The sequence below is a fragment of the Ailuropoda melanoleuca genome, chromosome 10 (genome assembly GCF_002007445.2).
Source record: "Ailuropoda melanoleuca isolate Jingjing chromosome 10, ASM200744v2, whole genome shotgun sequence".
NCBI lineage: Eukaryota > Metazoa > Chordata > Mammalia > Carnivora > Ursidae > Ailuropoda > Ailuropoda melanoleuca.
The window spans coordinates 48,251,719-48,271,947 of NC_048227.1; the positions used below are offsets into that span (position 1 = coordinate 48,251,719).

Sequence of the window (20,229 nt, forward strand, 5' to 3'; positions counted from 1 at the left end):
CCATGGAGAGCAGTGTTAATTGGAAGTAATTGACCTTTCGGTGGCTTTCTGAGTGATTAAAGTAGAAGGTGGAAATGAATGGCCCATCACGTCCTTTTTCTACCAAATCTTCTATTGTTTAGATTGTCAGTTTTTGATACTTATGGACTGTTTTGCACACCTTGTGGTTTATCCGGATTCCTCGCCTTTTTTTTTTTTTTTTTTTTTAATCATCCTGGGCTGCTTGACTAGGAGACGTTTCGTCAAAGACAGGGCAGGCAAAGTAAAAACCCAGTAAATCCATTTTGATGGGTATAGCAATGGGTATATATCCAGGTAGGAGCCACGCTGTGCGTGGAGGGAAGGGATTTAAGTTATTGGCTAAAATAATGTTATTGTATTATCTGTGGATTGTAGTTACACCTGACAACCTAAATTCCTTATTCTTGCTTCCTCTCCCATTCTTACTGATTATTTGGGGTACTTTTTTCTTCATTTTTTTAAGCCTTTTGATTATGAAAAAAGGAGACTAGTACCATGAACTCCATGTACCCATGACTGAATTTCAGCAGTATTCCACTCATTGCCTGTCTTGTTTCATCCATGCCACATACTCCCACAAACCCCTCATGGCTGCCTTTTCACTGGCACAGAAGGAGTCTGTGAGGCATAAGTTATCAATATCACATCGTCAACCTGTATTTCCAGTTCAATTCTTGAAAAGACCTAAACTGTTCTCCTTTGAAAGGGTTGCCTACTGGGGAAGAAAGTTCCATGTTCTCTCAGTTGGAGGATACTCATTTTGTAACCCAGATGGAACTTGTTGAATTTCCATGGACAAAGAGAAATAGGAAAATCAGATAACTTAAATACTAAGAGTAACTTTGAGATGTTTGTACTTAGAAGACACAATTACTTTTTTTTTTAAATCCGTATGTCTTAATCCCTTTCATGTATTTCACCCATCCCCCTACCTACCTCCCCACTGGCAAGCACCAGTGTCATGTGTTCTCTGTATTTATGATTCTCTTTCTGGTGTTTTTTTGTTTGCTTGTTCATTTGTTTTGTTTTTTTTAGGCTCTAACCCATAAGTGAAATTATTTGGTATTTGTCTTTTTCTGACTAATTTTACTTAGCATAATACCCTCTAGGTCTGTCTATGTTGTCACACATGGCAGGATCTCATTTTTTTATGGCTGAGTAATATTCCATTATGGATATCTTCTTTATCTGTTCATATATCAGCGGACACTTGGGCTCCTTCCATAATTTGGCTATTGGAAATAATACTGCAAAAAACATAGGGGTGCATAAATCTTTTTGAATTGGTGTTTTGTATTCTTTGGATAAATACCCAGTAGTGGAATTACTGGATCATATGGTAGTTGTTTTTTTTTTTTTCAAGATTTTATTTATTCATTTGAGAGAGAGAGCACAAGCAGGGGGAGCTGCAGAAGGAGAGAGAAAAGCAGACTCCCCACTGAGCAGGAAGCCCAATCCAAGACTCAATCCCAGGACCCTGGGATCACGACCTGAGCCAAAGGTAGACGCTTACCTGACTGAGCCACCCAGGTGCCCCTGCATTTTTTTGTTTTGTTTTGTTTGGGAAACCTCCGTACTGTTTTCCACAGTGACTGCACCAGTTTGCTTTCCCACAAACAGTGCATAAGAGTTCATTTTTCTCCACATCCTCACCAATACTTGTTTCTTTCGTTTTTGGTTTTAGCCATTCTGACAGGTGTGGGATGCTATCTCATCGTGATTGTGATTTGCATTTTCCTGTTGATGAGTGATGTCGAGCATCTTTTCATGTGCCTGTCGGCCGTCTGTATGTCTTCTTTGGAGAAATGTCTGTTTATGTCTTCTGCCCATTTTTAAATTGGATTATTTGGTTTTTGGTGTTGAGTTGTATAAGTTCTTTATATATTTTGGATACTAACCCTTTATTGGATATTTTATTTGCAATATCTTCTCCCATTCATTAGATTGTCTGTTAGATTTGTTGATTGTTTCCTTTGCTGTGCAGAAACTTTTAATTTTGATGTAGTCCCAATAGTTTATTTTTGCTTGTATTTCCCTTACTTCAGGAGACATTTCTAGAAAAATGTTGCTATGACCAATGTCAGAGAAATTACTGCCTGTCCTCTCTTCTAGGATTTGAATGGTATCAGGTCTCCATTTAGGTCTTTAATCCATTTTGAATTTATTTTTGTGTTGGTGTATGAAAGTGGTCCAGTTTCATTCTTTTGCATGTAGTTGTCCAGTTTTCCCAATACCATTTGTTGAAGAGGTCATTTCCCATTGCATATTCTTTCTTACTTTATCAAAGATTAATTGATCATATAAATATGGGTTTATTCTTGGTATCTCCATTCTGTTCCATTGATCTATGTTTCTATTTTAGTACCAGTTTTGATTACTATGTCTTTGTAGTATATCTTGAAATCAGGGGTTATGATACCTCCAGTTTTGGTCTTCATTTTCAGGATTGCTTTTGCTATTCAGGGCCTTTTGTGGTTCCATACAAATGTTAGGATTATTGGTTTTAGTACTGCAAAAACTGCTGTTGGTATTTTGATAGAGATTGCATTAAATCTGTAGATTGTTTTGGGTAGTATGGACATTTTAACAATATTTGTTTTCCCATTTCATGAGCTTGGAATATCTTTCCATTTGTTTGTGTCATCTTCAATTTCTTTCTTCAATTTTTTAAAAAGATTTTATTTATTTGAGAGAGAGAGAGCATGAACATGAGCTGGGGAGAGGGGCAGAGAGAGAGGGAGAAGCAGACTCCCCACTGAGCAGAGAGCCTGATGCGGGGCTTGATCCCAGGACCCCACAATCATGACTTGAGCCAAAAAGTCAGACGCTTAATCAGCTGAGCCACCCAGGCGCCTATCCTTCATCAGTGTTTTATAATTTTTAGAGTACAGGTCTTTCACCTTCTTGGTTAAATTTATCTGTAGATATTCTATTCTTTTTGGCACAATTATAAATGGGATTGTTTTCTTAATTTCTCTTTCTGCTACTTGTTAGTGTATAGAAATTCAACAAATTTCTATATGTTGATTTTGTATTCAGTAACTTCACTGTATTCATTTGTCAGTTTTAGTATTTTTTTTGGTTGAGTCTTTAGGATTTTCTGTATATAGTATGATGTCATCTGCAAACAGTGAAAACTTTACTATTTCCTTACAAATTTGGATGCATTTCATTTTTTTTTCCTCTGGTCTGGTTGCTGTGTCCAGGACTTCTGGTATTATGTTGAATAAAATTAGTAAGAGTAGACATCTTTGTCTTGTTCCTAATCTTAGAGGAAAAGCTCTCAGTTTTTTCCCTTTAAGTATGATGTGAGCTGTGGGTTTGTCATGTATGGGCCTTTATTATGTTGTGGTATGTTCCACCTAATCCTACTTTGTTTAGGGTTTTTTTTTATTATTAGGAATATGATGTACTTTGTTAAATGGTTTTTCTTCATCTATTGAAATGATCATATGGCTTTTATTCTTGTTGATGTGATGTATCATGTTGATAAATTTGTGAATATTGAACCACTCTTGCATCCCAGGAATAAATCCCACTTGGTGGTGGTGAATTATTTTTTTAACGGGTTGTTGGATTTGGTTTGCTAATCTTTTGTTGAGGATTTTTGCATCTGTGTTTCATCAGAGATATTGCCCTGTAGTTCTCTTTTTTCATGGTGTCCTTATCTGGTTTTGGTATCAGGGTAACACTGGCCTCATAGAATGAATTTGGAAGCTTCCCTTCCTCTTCTATTTTTTGGAATAGTTTGAGAAGAATAGGTATCAACTCTTCTTTAAACGTTTGGTAGAATTCACCTGAGAAGCTGTCTGGTCTGGACTTTTGTTTTTGGGAGTTTTCAGATTACTGATTTAATTTCAGTGCTGGTAATCCATCTGTTCAAATATTCTGTTTCTTCCTGATTCAGTTTTGGGAAGTTATATGATTCCAGGAATTTATCCAGTTCTTTTAGGTTGTCCAATTTGTGGCATATAATTTTTCATAATATTCTCTCTTAATCCTTTGTATTTCTGTAGTGTTGGTTGTTACTTTTCCTCTTTCATTTTTGGATTTGAGTCCTCTCTCTCTCTGTCTCTTTCTATCTCTCTCTTTTTCTTTTTGATGAATCTGTCTAAAGGTTTGATCATTGCAAAGAACCAGCTCCTGGTTTTGTTGATCTGTTCTATTGTGGTTTTTGGGGTTTTTTTTTTTTTTGATCTTTTTTGTTTTGCTTTTAGTTCCTATTTCATTTATCTCTTCTCTAATGTGTATTATTTTCTTCTTTCTATGGGTTTTTGGGTTTTTTTAGTCATCTTTTGCTAGCTCCTTTCAGTATTAGGGTATGTTGTTTATTTGAGATTCTCCTTGCTCCTTGAGGTAGGTCTGTATTGCTATAGATGTCCCTTTCAGAACAGCTTGTGCTGTATTCCAAAGATTTCGGACCATTTTGTTATAATTTTCATTTATCTCCAAGTATTTTTGGATTCCTCTTTGATGTCTTAGGTGACCCATTCGTTGTTTAGCATCATGTTATTTAACCTCCATGTATTTGTGTTCTTTCCAGTTTTTTTTCTTGTGATTGATTTCTAGTTTCATAGTGTTAGGATCAGAAAAGATGCATGGTACTGGGGCGCCTGGGTGGCTCAGTCGTTAAGTGTCTGCCTTCAGCTCAGGGCGTGATCCCGGCGTTCTGGGATCGAGCCCCACATCAGGCTCCTCCACTGGGAGCCTGCTTCTTCCTCTCCCACTCCCCCTGCTTGTGTTCCCTCTCTCACTGGCTGTCTCTCTCTCTCTGTCAAATAAATAAATAAAATCTAAAAAAAAAAAAAAGAAAAAGAAAAGATGCATGGTAGGACTTCAGTCTTTTTGAGTTTGTTGATACTTTTTTTTGTGGCCTAACGTGGATCTATTGTTGGGGATGTTTCATGTGTAATAGAAGAGAATGTGTATTCTGCTGTTTTATGATGAAATGTGCTGAATGTATCTGATAGATCCATCTGGTCCAATGTGTCATTCAAAGCCACCGTTTCCTTGTTGATTTTATGTTTGGATGATCTATCCATTGATGTAAGTGTGGGGCTTATTATTTTGTATTACTCAAAGTCCCCTATATTTTGTATTAGTATTGATTACTTCCTTTATGTTTGTTATTAGCTGCTGTGTGTATTTAGGTGCTCCCCTGTAGGGTGCATAAATAGTCGCAGTTGTTATATCTTCTTGTTGAATTGTTCCCTTTATGATTATATAGTGTCCTTCTTTGTCTCTTGTTACATACAGTCTTTTTTGAAAGTCTGTTTTGTTTGATATAACTATTGTTACCCTGGCTTTCTTTTTTCCTTCCATTTGCATGGTAAATGCTTTTCCATCCCTTTACTTTTCACCTGCATGTGTCTTTAAGTCTGAAACGAATCTTTTATAGGCTGCATATTGATGGGTCTTGCTTTTTTTTCCATTCTGTCACCCTGTGTCTTTTGATTAGAATGTTTAGTGCATTTACATTCAAAGTAATAATTGATAGGCATGTATTTACTGCCCTTTTGTTACTTGTTTTATTGTGCTTATAGTTTTTCTCTATTCCTATCTTCTCTTGCTCTCTTCTCTCATGGTTTGTTGACTTTCTTTAGTGATATATTTGGATTCTTTTCTCTTTGTTTTTTTCATAACTCTTACTGGTTTTTGGTTTGTGGTTACCATTAGGTGCATATATAACATCTTATGTATACAGCAGTCGATATTAAGTTGATGGTCACTTAAGATGTTTTTTTTTTTACCGCCCCCCCACGTTTTAGGTGTGTATGCGGTGTCATATTTTACATCCTTTTATTCTGTGAATCCCTTGACTGCCTTTTTAAAAAAGATTTATTTATTTATTTTAGAGAGAGAGACAGAGAGCACAAGCAGGAGGGGCAGATGGAAGGCGAATGTGAAACAGATCACCTCAAGTGGGGAGCCCGACTCAGGGCTTGATCTCAGGACCCTAAGATCAGACCTGAGCCAAAACCAAGAGTTGGACACTTAACCACCTGTGCCACCCAGGTGCCCCACCTTGACTGGTCTTTTTAAAGATTTATTTACTTATTTGAAAGAGAGGGAGAGTATGTGCAAGTGCGGGGGGGTGGAGAGGGAGACAAGTAGGCTCCTTGATGAGTGGGGAGCCTGATGCAGAACTCCATTCCAGGACCCTGAGATCATGACCTGTGCCGAAATCCAGAGTCAGAGGCTTAACTGACTGAGCCGCCCAGGCATCCCCCTTGCCTGATTTTTTATAGATATACTTAATTTTACTGCTTTTATGTTCCCTGCTTTTCTTACTCCTTCTTATGTTCTTTCCTTTCCCCTCAAAAAGTCCTCTTTAACATTTTTTATAGGGCTGGCTGAGTCGTCATGAGTTCCTTTAACTTTTGTTTGTCTGGGAACCTCTTTATCTCTCCTTCTATTCTGAATGATAGCCTTGCTGGATAGAATATTCTTGCATTCAGTGTTTTTTCCCTTCAGTGCTCTGAATATATCATGCCACTCCCTTCTGGCCTGCAAAGTTTGTGCTGAAAAATCAGCTGATAGCGCTTTGGGGTTCCCTTGTATGTAACTGTTTTCTTTTCTCTTGCTGCTTTTAAAGTTATCTGTTTATTGCTACTTTTTGCCATTTTAATTACCATGTGTCTTGGTGTGTACCTCCTTGGGTTGAATTTGTTGGGGGCTCTCTGTGGCTCCTACATCTGGATTTCTGTTTTCTTCCCCAGATTCAGGAAGTTTTCAGCTATTATTTCTTCAAATAAATGCTCTGCCCCCTTTTCTCCCTCTTCTCCTTCTGGGATCCCTGTAATATGAATGTTCTTATGCTTGTTGGTGCCTTAATTCCCTAAGTCTGTTTTCATTTTTTATTATTTTTTTCTCTTCTGTTCAGCTTGATTGCTTTCCATTACTCAGTCCTTTAGATCAGTGATCTGTTCTTCTGCTCCCTCTAGTCTACTATTTATTCCCTCTAGCATACATTTAATTTCAGTTATCAAGTCCTTTATCTCTGATGGGTTCTTTTTAGGGTTTACTATCTCTTTGTTAAGGGTATCACTGAGATCCTCTTCTTTTTTTCTCTAGTCAAGTGAGTATCTTTAAGACCATTACTTTAAATTCTCTCAGGCGTATTACTTATCTCTGTTTTGTTTATGTCTTTGGCTGTGATTTTGTCCTTTTCTTTCATTTTGTACATATTCTTCTGTTTCCTCATTTTGTGTAACTCTCTGTGTCTGCTTCTATGTGTTAGGAAAGTCAGCTACGTCTGCTGCTTTTGAAAGTAGTGGCCTTATGAAGACCAGGTCCTGTAGTGCCCTGCAGTGCAATGTCCTCTGTTCACCAGAACCTGGCACTTTAGGGGTGTCATGAATTAGTGTTGTGTATGCCCTGCTCTTGTGGTTCAGCTGCATTTGCCTTTTGTCCAGTCATCTGCACTGGCTCTTTTTGCCTGTTGTGGTCAGCTTGGTCCTTGTGTGGTTAGTGAGCCAGTGTGGGGCCACCTTGGGATTAAGTTGAGGCAGACCGGGCATTTGCCAGAGATGCAGTATCACTGAACTGTGGGAGAATGTGGGGATGGGGTGTATGGTGCCAGCACAGTTTGTGTTAGTGGGAGGGGACTTGCAGCTGCCTCCACCGAGGTCGCCTGGGATGGAGGAGGTGGACCCAGAGAAGCATTCAGGGGCAGGTCAAGTGGTGTTAGCAAGGTTTGTGCAGTTCTGCTGTGGGAGGGATCTGGAGCTGAGGCCTGGCTGTGGGGTGTGTCTGTAAGACAACACGGGTGGGTGCTTTTAACAAGTAAGGTGGGGAGTGTTGGCACTGTGCTGGTCCCAGCAGGTGTCCATGTATCTAGGCTGGAGTGGAGGAGGGAAATGGTGCCCACCAGCTATTTTCTTCTTGGAAAAGTCTCCCAATGATCCCTGTCCCTCCAGCGTGCACTCTGAGATTAATAAGCAAATTGCCCTCCTGTATACCCCGGGTGTTTTTCAAACTGCTGCTTCTCTGCCGTATCTTTGCGGGACTGTTTGTTGTGCCATCTCTTTAAAGGTGGGGAATCAGTTTCCTCTCACCCTCCCAGCCCACAAGCCTGCTGATTTTTTAAAGTTCTAGGCTTTAAACCCCTCTGATTGTAAGATCTTGTGAATTTTGTCCCTTCAGCTTTTCAAAGCCAATTGCTATGGGGATTCGTCTTCCCTGTGTAGGCTTCCTGGGGTGAGCCTTTTCTTTCCCCTCTTGGGCTATGGAGTCCCTCCCTTCTGCTGACAGTCCAATAGGTCTTTTTAGCCCCTGACTGTATCTCTGTCCTTCCTACTGTCTTTGATGTAACCTCTTCTCTACATTTAGCTGTGGAACGTCTGTTCCGCCATCTTTGGGTCATATTTTGTGTTATTTACGCTGAGGTGGCTGTTATCTAGTTGTATCTGCAAGACAAGGGGAGCTTAGGTTCCTCCTGCTCTGTCTTCCCAAGAAGTCCTGATCATACAGTTTTTATTTTTTGTTTTGTTAATGTGATGTATCATGTTGATTGATGTGTGGATATCGAACTGTCCTTACATCCCAGGAATAAATCCCACTTGTTTATCGTGAATGATCCCAGTGTGTTATTAGATTTAGTTTGCTCATCTTTTGTTGAGGAATTTTGCATCTATGTTCATCAGGGATATTGGCCTGTAGTTTTCTTTTTTTGTAGCGTTTTCATCTGGTGTTGGGTGATGTTGGCCTCACAGAATGAGTTTGGAAGCTCCCTTCCTCTTCTATTTTTTTGGGAATAGTTTGAAAAGAATTGGTATTAACTCTTCTTTAAATGTTTGGTAGAATTCACCTGTGAAGCTGTCTAGTCCTAGACTTTTGTTTGTTGGGAGTTTTTGATAACCAATTCAGTTTTGTTACTAGTAATTTGTCTGTTTGGATTTTCCATTTCTTCCTGGATTCAGCTTTGGAAGATTATATGTTTCTAGGAATTTATCTGTTTTTTTCCAGGTTGTTCAATTTGTGGACATAAAACTTTTCATAGATGGGGTGCCTGGGTGGCTCAGTTGGTTAAGCTTCCAACTCTTGGTTTTGGCTCAGGTCATGCTCTCAGGGGTTTGAGATTGAGCCCTGCATTAGGTTCCATGCTCAGTGCAGAGTCTGCTTGGGATTCTTTCCCTCTTCCTCTCCCTACCCCCTGCTACTCCCACTCATGCGCTCTTTCTCTCAAATATATAATATCTTAGAGTTTTTCATAATTGTTTCTTGCAATTCTTTGTATTTTGGTGATGTTTGTTGTTATTTCTCCATCTTCATTTCTGATTTTATTTATTTGAGTCCTCTGGTCTTCTTGATGAGTCAGTCTAAAGGTTTATCAGTTTTGTTTATGTTTTAGAAGAACCATATCTTGGTTCCACTGATATTGTCTTTTTGTTGTTGTTGTTATTTGTTTCAGTCACTTTCACTCTGAATTTTATTGTTTTCTTCTTTCTACTAACCTCGGGCTTTGTTTGTTCTTATTTTTCTAGTTATTTAGGTGTGAGGTTAGGATGTTTATTTGAAATTTTTTTGTTACTTGAGGTACGCCTGTATCATTGTAAACTCCCCTCTTAGATCTGCTTTTGCTGCATCCCAAAGATTTTCGACCATTGTGTTTTCATTTTCATTTGTCTCCATGTATTATTTCATTTTCTCTTTGATTTCCTCATTGCCCATTTTTTTGTTCATTTAATAGCATGTTGTTTAGCCTTCACGTGTTTGAGTTTTTTCCATTTTTTCTACTTCTAATTGATTTCTAGTTTTGTTCTTGTATGGTCAGAAAAGGTGCTTGATATGGTTTTAATCTTCTTAAATTTATTGAGATTGTTTTGTTGCCTAACATGTGATCTCTCTTGGAGAATGTTCTGTGTGCACTTGAAAATAATTTACATTCTGCTGCTTTTGGTTGAATTATATTTGGTTGTTTTATATATATGTGTTAAGTCCATCTGGTCTAATGTGTCATTGAAAGGCACTGTTCCCTTATTGATTCTCTGTCTGGATGATTTATCCATTGATATAAGTGGGAGAAGAAATCACCTTTAAGTAAATCTTGAAGACTTCTCAGCTTTCTTCAGTAATCTTCTCCAGTTGTTTAACATCTGCTCTGACAAAATTCTCCCTTGCATTTAAATTAAATTCATTTGTATTCTGCCCATTTTTCCTGCTGCTGTCCTCAATAACCAGGGAGACAGCCATAGTTTTGGCTTCTCGGGATAATGCCTCAATTATTGGCAATTCATTGATTTTCATTGAAGAAACGTAGCTCCTGTCAGGATTTAAGTGCTCCATAATTAATGAATGAAGTTAAGAATTGGATTAAGGAAGAGGATAAATGAAATGGATCCAATAAATTGCTGGTCTTATATACCAAATAAACATTAGATGTGAGTGTGAACATTAGTTATGTAGATATATTTAGATAAAAACTTCATTTATCTTTTGTTTAAGTATATATTTCAGTATTTAAGAAAATCACCACCAGGACTATGTCTTGTTGGCTTTGCTGAAGAAATTTCAAACTTGGGTGCAAATAAGCCTTTGCTAATAGAAGGAACAGATCTGTGCTTGACTTGGACAACAAAACAATGATGGATTAATGAAATCAATGTAATTTATATTTTCTTCCAACTTACATTCCTTCCATTGATTCATTTAGTTTTCATATGTTGTTAATGCATTCCTAAATTTGCTTTGCATTTCTAAATTTTATGTGAATTTCTCACAAATATTTTAATAAATATTTCTGATTTTCTTAGCTATAAAAATAGCTTTTTAAAAAATGCTGCAATTTCCCCTTACATATTATTAAAGATATGACTACTTAACCTCTTCTTCTTTAGTGAGGCCTTAGAAAAACACAGAAGCTCATACTTGACTGGGTGAATCTGTCATCTTGGTATCAAGCTGATTTCTCTTTCAATATGGGTCTGTATGTTTCCTTTTCCATTTTGTTAAATGTATCAACTTATTATAGATCTTATTGCTCTATCGCTTTGTTTTCCCCCCACTGTGAAAGAAATACATTTTCTTTGTTCTTCTTTTGCACTAATGTATGCTGCCTGTGTTAACCATACTTAATGAAAACAATCACAATTTTCTCAGGTTTGTTTCTCCCTACTGTGTACTTGAGATGAAAAACTCACTTCCCTGTGTACAGTATAATACCTTTAATTGGAAAGAAAAGGAAATCACCACTGACATTTCTAATACCTTCAGTCGTCTGCCTCTTTCCTCAGGACCAGCTTATAATAAATCAATTGTGAATCTAACCATGGATGGGGAGGGGTACTAGATTTGCTAATGTCCCCCTTAAAGAAAACCAGGCAGGTATATGTCACCCTATCACTGATTTAGAAGTGTTACCCAGCTTTGTTGTGGCAAATAAAAATATTTGAGGCTATTCCTTATCCTTTATCAACTAATCAAGTATTTCCAATTTAACTGATGGGGGATTGGGTCATTGGCATACTTCTGGTAGTTTGCAAGCTTTGCCTGAGGTTAAGGAAGTAAGGATTTTAGAATGTGGATTTTAGGAGCTTATTTCTGTTCCATAAAACACAAAGCGAAAGTTTCTTTAGAGATTCAATATTTCTGGCTTGTTCACTGACTCTGCATACTCCCTCCCTTTTCTCTGCCCACTTTGGGGTCAGGACACCTTGAAACCTGTCCATGGTTTTTAAAATAAGACAAGCAGAGATGAATTCAGAAAATCAGGCTATATGGAAATGCCCACTAGCATTTAATTTAAGATGTTAGAGATAGTCAAATTGTACAGGCTCCTGTAGCATTTGACACTGTGACCCAATTCACAAATGCTCCACATCATTTCTCCTTGAAATTCACAATACTGAAGCAAAAGAAGCATTAAATATCCTGCAGTTGTGCTTTAAAAGGTCTGCTCTCCATTGTGAGGTATTGTTTGTGGACTACTAAAAAGATCCCTTTTTGTGAGTGAGAATTAATCCTGAGCTTGTCTTGCAGAACAACTTACCTTTTCATTTTTGTCAAATGGCACCAAGATAATGGGAAGCTAACCACGAAATTAGTGCTTTAAAAGTATAAAAATCAGACAAATGGTACTACATTTATTCAAAAGCAGTAGTTAGTGCTTTCTTGATTCTCTTGGTGAATGCTACATCCTTATTAAGTCTTGTGCTGGTTCATAGATAAATAAGATTAATTCAGCAAACACACTTCCTGCCCTCTAGGAGCTGACAATCAAAGAAATTTTCAGATATTTCATTAATGAAAGAACATTTGTTAAAGCTTCTTTAACTCCCTAGAAGATATGTTTATTTTTATCTTGATTAAATTTATATGAAGCTTGCATTGCCCCATTTTAAATAACTTTAATTTATTCAAACCTACTAGAGGGACTTTGGCTTTTCCAGTATTCATTAAAATTAGAACAATGTAAAATTTCATAAACATTTTTTAAATGCAGTAGCTTTAGCTTTTCTTTATCTTTGTAAATATTATTTTATTTCTATCTAAAAAATTACGTACAGAACATTGGTAATTAGCAGGGGGTGCGTTGGAGGCTGGCTTGTGGTATCCTGAGATCACAGAGCATGCGAAACTTGCTGCGCTTCTCCCCAGCCAGGAGATGCTGAGCACATTTCCTAACCTCCCTTAGTCTTCTTCCAGGCTAGTGTGGAGTGACGAAGAAGAGTAAGACATATGTCCTGAATTGGGACTCACAGTGTAGTAGAGGGAACAGACTCTTCAGCAGATGATTATAGTGTCCTGTGTGATAGGTGCGAGGATCAAAGTCTTTCCCAGGGACTGCAGTGCAAAGCGAGGAGTACTTCATGTGGGTTTCACAGAGGTTCATAGCACCTTCATCCTAACTTGGCCTTAGGTCCACTGGCTGCTTCCCATGTACACATTAACCCCTCCCTGTCCTTGTGTGTGGGCTTCATGGTCCAATCATTTCAATAATTCTCCTGCCCTCTAGCAAGCACTTGCTCTTGGACAAACCCCATGGTCCACTTTGTGCCTGTGCCTGGGCAGCTGAACCCTGTGGGAAGAGGCCAGTTGACAGGAGGGCTTGGTGTGGGATCTACTCAGCTCCCCAAGCCCTCTCTGCACCCTACACTAGTGTCCTTCCACACCCGCCCTCAGCTGTAGTCTCTTCAGCCACCCTTCACTGGCTATACCTTCCTTAAAACCCGTGGCCCTCAGACTCAGAACCTTTTCTTCTGTTTTTCAGAGCAAATATCAGAGAGGAGGGGCAAGTCGGATGAGATGAAATGAGGCAGTAGAGAGTGGGAGGAGACAGATGGGCAAGAGGTGGACTGGAAAGGGGCCAACACAGAAGGGTGGGAACTATTAGCCAGGAGGGTGCAGAGGAGGGGTCTGGGGAAGGAGCCTGAGAATGTGGGATGGGCAAAGTCAGAGGAGGAGTGTTAAAGGAAATCAAAAGCAAAAAGGAAAGGGCATGGTGAGACGTGTCCAATACTGCTGGGACTTTAAGGTCCAGAATATTTATTTTCTCTGCAATTTTCAATTAGGAACCCCTTGGTAACTTCAGTGAAAGTAGTTATAGGGGAGTGGAAGAAAGTAGACGTGAGAGTGCAGTGGTTTAGGGTGTGAAAGAAAAGTGAGGCAGTAGGAAGTGCAAATGTAGGCCAGAAATACCGGGATACCATCTAAACTTCTCATCCTGAATCCGAGCTTACCAGACAACATTCTGGTTATTATGATTTGCCTGCCGGGAGAGGATGTGCTGTTTCTAGGTACACACATATTTCAGCCCATGTGACAGCCACATTTTTTCATTATAAATTAATAAATAGCAGCTTGCCTTTAGGAAGAACAAAGGAGAGTAGGAAGGAAAGAAAAAGGCAAAAGTTCAGCTGAGGGAAGAGAGATTAACTAGAGGAGGAAATCCAGAGTCAAAGGAGGGAAGTTTTTTAAAGGATGCAAGGTCAGTAAGCTAACTGGTAGATAAGGGAAAGGAGAGAGCAAAATCGAAGGTGAAGGGAATGAGGCGTTCTTTGGTTGGTAAAGGCTGAGAGCATCCTCCTAGTACCAGGAATGGTGCTAAGTCCTCGGGGTACCATAATGACAATAGGCATAGGGTCTCAGGCAGGAGGGATTTGGGGAGGGGTTCGGTCTTGGACAGGAGAAGGGGAGACCTATCAAGTGCTAAGCCCAGAGGGCAGGAGACGATGCTAGACGTGGGCCTAGGTAAGCTCCCAGGTGACGATTAGGGACCTGAGGAGCTTCCTTGTCCATGGAGTCAAGGGAGAGAAAGGGTTGTCTATTGAGGTTGTGCTGTGTCAGGACTAGATCGAGCGTCTGATGGGGGGTGGCCTTGGGGAAGAAAAAAGCCTCTGAGGGAAAGAGGGAACTGACATGTTTTTAAAAAGTAAGTGTCAGAGCTCATACTAAGGTCGGAAACAGCAAAATTGTGGTGGCCCAGTTTGTAAATTTCTGTCTTTTTTTTTTTTTTTTTTTTTTTTTTTTGGGTNTTGGTGGTACTCACCAAAGAATTGGAGAGGGCAGATCCTTGGATCCAGTCAAAATAGAAGGTTTTTAGGCTGTGAATAGTCCGGAGGACCCTATTGGAAGAGGTTCAGCTTGTTGGGTTAGGTGAGTGCCAAGGGCTTAAGGCTTGCTTGAGGGAGAACCAAGTTTGTTCCTCAAGTCAGTACACGAGAGAGTGTCTGTTTGTTGTCCCTGGAGGCGGCCACCATGTGAGGAAGCCACCTGGCTGCTAGAGGTTTGGAGCTTGGTAATGTGGCACGTCCACTTAAACATTCTTAGTGACCTAGAGCACCCCCTAAGAATGAAATCTTCTTTGTTGCTTTAGATTCTCACAACCAGCTGTCTCCAGCAGTGACTTTTTGCTCCTTTCTTTTCACTCCTGTCCCAGCCTTTACTATTCCCCATCTGAAAAAGAGTAAAACAAAACCACTACAGTAGTCTACTGGGATGAACCCAAACAGAAATGACCATTCTACAATGCTTTTAAAAGAGCCAAACGGCTAAATAAATAAATAAATAAATAATAAAAATTAAAATTAAAAATAAAAGAGCTAAGTGACTTGAAGAAAGCAATCAGATTACCTATATTCTCCAAAATAATTAACAGAAGTTTCATCCTAAACAGACTTCCCTTTATTCTGAAGAAACAGCACTTTGTTTACCCTCACATTGCTGCTCACGAGATGAGGCTTAATGGCGTTAAGTGATTTTCATAGATCACACAGCTGGTATTTGACAAAGTCGAAATTTGATCTCTGTGTCTCTGGTTTTTGAAAACCATGCTTTTCCCACAAAACCATGCAATCCAGTTGTTTATCGCTCCAACAAACGTCTCAAAAACAGATGCTTACACTGTAAAAAGAGTTCTCAAATGACATGACTGAAAGTCAAAGATACTGAAGAGTAATCATACCTGGAGACTTGTTTAGATCAATGATCATTTGATTTTCTCTGATTGTTTCACTGACCACTTTTCTCAGGGCATAGAGTTGAGCCACATAATGTCTTCCTTTTTGTGGAGAGAACAGCCTTTGTTTAGGTGATCCATTTTGTCTGACCAGATGGATCTAAAAAGAGGTAGACTAAAGAGGGAGCTGAATTACTTTACCTAAAGATATGGGAAATAATGTCATTTTCTTTGTTCCTAAGAGGAGAGAAGGCTAAACCTACATCATGGAAATGGGCAATGGCTAAAGAATTTGGTTGGTAGCAGGAGGGAGATAAAAGATCCAACAAGAACGCAGCGAGCCAGGACACTAGAGACAGGTAGAGGTGACCTTGAGAGCTTAACCGTGCTTGGAACGTGCAGAAATCTTTGGAGGCAGGATTTCAGCTTTCTGTAGAATGAGGAATGGGAGAGAGAATTTTATTGAGATTTTAAAGGGCAGATGACACCTGCATTGTGGTGGATTTTACCTTCATTTATCATTGCATTTATTTTAAATAACACATGGTGCATTCTTTTCATGTTTTGCATCACAAGTTTGTATCTGTTCACTCTAAGTGACATAAATATAATTTAAAAATTTATATTTTCAAGTGCATCATCACCCTCTCTTTATAGGTATTTTGTAAATTTGAGACTTTCTTTACGGATTTTGAGTCTATTAATTAGCCATCCATTTGTGTGGTCTCCTCAAGTGTGACAGAAATAATATGGATAGTAGTTTTAATTTAATGCATGGATTAAGTATGCTCCTATTCAAGATGCTAATTCAGTAGAAGGATTCTTGGCTTTAATTGTTTATGTAGTGTTATAAGCACTATAAATATGGACAGTCTAACATGTAAAAATAGATAATTAAAAAGTTTATTTTTTTATTGTGAAATTTTATTTATTGTAAATATTCCCATGGTGTCCCTTTTATTAAGGACTAGTCATGAGCTTTATTTAAAAAATGACTAATGTGACCTCATAACGAATGCCAGTCATTCTTTTGATAATTGGACAATAAATGTGAAGTTTTAGTTTTTTGAGAATTAAAGCATACTTATGGAGGAGAAGCTTTAAACTATTAAAAAGAAAAGCCTCTTTGATACCTTATAAACCAGCCAGTAATTCTAGTTATTAGAAAAAAAATAAGAAATCTCTTTCAGACTACAAAATTCATTCATTAATTCAGTATTTTATACTTCATTATATTTGCTATGTGTTCAATATTCCACACATACTCATTTGTACTTTTTATGGAAATGATAGAAATTTCCATAAATAGATTACTACAGTACTGTAATAAACTTGCTCTGGGGGTCGCCTCCATGCCCTGTCTGTAGGTTTTCCAAAACCTGTAAGAGAGATGTCGTCATCTCCGGTTTGCGTATGAGGAGGCTGAGCCCGGCTGTGTTCAGTGCTCCCGCAAGGACAGAGTCAAAAAGGAGCCTGACGCTGTCCCCCAGCCTTGCACACAGCTGGCCGCTGCAGGCCTCCAGGAGAGCTGCCGAGAACTTGAGATGGTTTTCCGCAGTCTGAATCGGCTGGCAGAGTTCCAGCCCGCAGTGCCTTCCCTGAGAGCGCGGACGCATTCAGTTCTTTGCCTCCCGCTCCGTCCTTCGAAGGGTACTAGCGCTGTATTACGTACCACAGGTTCCTACTGAAGAGTGTAGTCTATCAACAGATGTGCTTTCTGTCCTCGGGACAAAAAAAATAGCAGAGCCACCAGAAGAACCTACCCCAACCAAGGTACATTGAGAGCTGTTTTCCTAAACACACTATCATATAGACCTTGTCAGCATTGACCAGTGGTTGCTTTTGAGCATAATGGGTTTGGGAGTCAGTGAATTCCAGTAGTGGAGACAAAAGTCGCTTGTTTGGCGTCACCTGTCATCCTTTCTCCCGTATGCTTGCATCCATTTGTCACTATGTTTTGTGAAGAGCTGAACAGGGTAGCTTAAGAAAAATGCTTTGCTCTTGTCTTGATGATAGAAAGCATTTCTCATTGCTGGTGGCATGGTGGTAACTTTTCATTCCTTCCGGCAGTTTTTAAAGACTTATTTGACTTTGGGGGAACCTGCAGTATATCTTAAAGTCACAGTTCAAAAGTATAAGACAGGGTTGTTCATTTTCAATTTTGGCTGAAAAGTCTTAACTTCGACTGTGGCACTTCAAAGTTGGGGAAAACTTGGCTTTAAAAATGGATGCTGATACGAGATGGCATATTTAATGACAAATGTATCTATAGAAAGCTGTTAAGATGCAGATTATCCCCCCCTGGGGTGGGGGAGGGAGATCGAAACTGCCAATCTATAAAATGTACTCGATAGAGAGAGGCATAGAATCTATCTTTGCAAGTGCTTTGATTGCAGGGGACAGTATAGCAGCATGTGGCATCATAACCCAGAGCAGGCAAATCAGCCTGATGACTTTCAAAGCCAGAAATACTGCTGCAGGCAAGGGTACTCCAGTCTAGGAGAAATTAAAACATATAGAGACTGTTATTAATTCCATATCTATTTTTGTATAGTCAAATCTGTATGCAAATCCTTAGCATCTCATTTCAGCAGATTAATCTAAAAGTGAAGAGTGTTATGTGAAGAGAATGTAATGATAAAGCTCTGCAAATAACACTGCTAAAGAAATGTGGGCCGCAAACTCGGATGCTTTTTTAAAATTTATTTTTTTTGTACTGAGAACAAATGGTTTTTATTTATACGATCGTTTGTAAATTATTTCGAAGGAGGAAAGCAAGAGAACCAATTTCTAAGGTTTTCCTTTGCAATCTTGACTTGGCAAAAGTTACAACACTAGGCTTTTTAGGCACCTCCTGTGGTTTAACATTCCAGAAGTAATCAACCAAATAACTAACTAGGATTTTTATTTTTACTTCCACCTAGTAACCCAGTATCTCATTTTTAAACGTTGTCATATGAGTAAAAATGTGTATGTAAGGGTAAGGAATCTAATTACTGAGTGCAGATGAAGAGGAGAAAAAAACTATTACAAATGCATCTGTAGAAGAGAGTAAATAATAATTCTGAAGAGCACAAAGATAAATTGTATGCCTTGCCTAGGAGAGAGGATGTGATAGCTATATTCTAATCCGTTGGTTGTACATTTAATCTATAATGGGCAGAGTCTGATACATATAGTAGTGTAAATATTTTCAAATAGTGTCATAAACAGATAGTTTACTGCGGTGGATATTAATTCCGTCCCATATTTCTAAAACAACGGGAGAAACTGTTGAAGTTTTGAAATAATGGGTGGGAGCTTTACCCTCTGCTCCCTCTCATTTGGAGAAATGATTATAGGTGAGCTGGACATTAATCTGGTGCTTATGGCCCAGATCAAAAGCAGTGGGCAATCATTTTATCCCTGAAGACTTGTGAGGTCTCAGTAGATTTGATCATTCTCGTGTAGTTATGCTGAGAAAGAATGATTGAACATGCGATTTTTAATCAGATAAAAGAAAAGGAAGGTTGGGAGGAAAAAGCAAACATACCTTGTGTTTATTTGGACATACATTTTGACTCTATGTAGGCATTTCAGCCTCAGCTTGCTTAAATGTATTTTCTTTTCCTTTGATTTTATTTTAAAATGAGACATTCAATAAGAAATGCAGAGAAGACTTTCTTTGAGCGCAGGAAGCTCGTTTCCCTCTGTTCTTTGTGGATTTACTCTGCAGATAAAGCTTTCATTGATCTTAAAAGTAGTTGCAGGCTTCAGAGAGAATATAAAAAAAAGCCCTCCAGTTAATAAAAGCCATAATCAATTATATGAAAGAAATAATCTCCTTATTGGGGTTTCAAGAGAGAGTAACAATTGGCCTGGACAGGTTGCCCTCCCTTTATGTGACCATGAGTATTGATTGATTATTCAGCTCAGTTGAGGATTGTGCAGAATCCTCTGGATTCTCGTTGACCTGATTCCTGGCCACGGAGTTGAGGGTGGTGACCTATTCAAAGTATTGGAACTGTCAAAGCAAAGATTATACTGGGCAAAGTTAAGCAGACAAGGAAGACTTTGTTCAAGACTATTGCAATAGGGGAGGGAGACAGAATGCAGTCTGTAATCAACTCCTCTGAAGAACAAGAGGCAGGAGGGTTTTTAAACACTGAGCTTTTCTCAGTGAGAAAAGTGCTGAAGGAGTTTTAGAGGAAGGTTGATCAATGTGATGTACTGAGCACACTCACTTACTCCTGATTTTGTAAATGTTTTTCTCTGTGATTAGGCCATTTGTGTATGCTGATTGGCACCCAGCAAAGGGAGGCTGCTACCGTCCTCCATAGAAACTGGGAGATAGTGGCATTATCTTTCCTGATGATTACATTTCAGTGGGATGGCTCCTGGGTCTTTGAGGAGGTTATTCCTAGGTAATAAAACTTGCAAGAAGCTTCTTAAATGATTTCTATCTCAAGGAGGTGGAGAAAGAATTGACAGGTTTTCTAAAGTAAGTGCTGTAAGAAGAGGGATGTCAGGGACCTAAAGACAGAAAGAGGCCTGCCTGAAGTTTAGTCAAACTGAGAAAAATCTTAAGGCTGTTTTTGGTCATTATTGGAACAATACACACTTTTTGAATTCAAGAAATTTCAACAGGAAACACTTTTAGTCTGGCTCAGTTTTAGATCTTTATTGCAAAATTAGCTGCTTCTTTGTGATACTTATTAAAATGTCACTCATTTTAAACGAGCATCTAGAACTATGTATAAGGCACTATTTCTAAAGAGTTTTTTTTTTTAGGGGGTGTTCTCATATTCTTGTTATTTTATTACCTAGCATTT

General features: G+C 38.7%; 1 protein-coding gene across 18 annotated transcripts in view; it reads left to right on the top strand.

Moving 5' to 3' along the window:
* The window catches only part of KLHL32 (kelch like family member 32), a 254,933-nt gene that overhangs the window by 185,832 nt on the left and 48,872 nt on the right, over nucleotides 1-20,229 (top strand). The gene's annotated exons all lie outside the window — the stretch shown is intronic.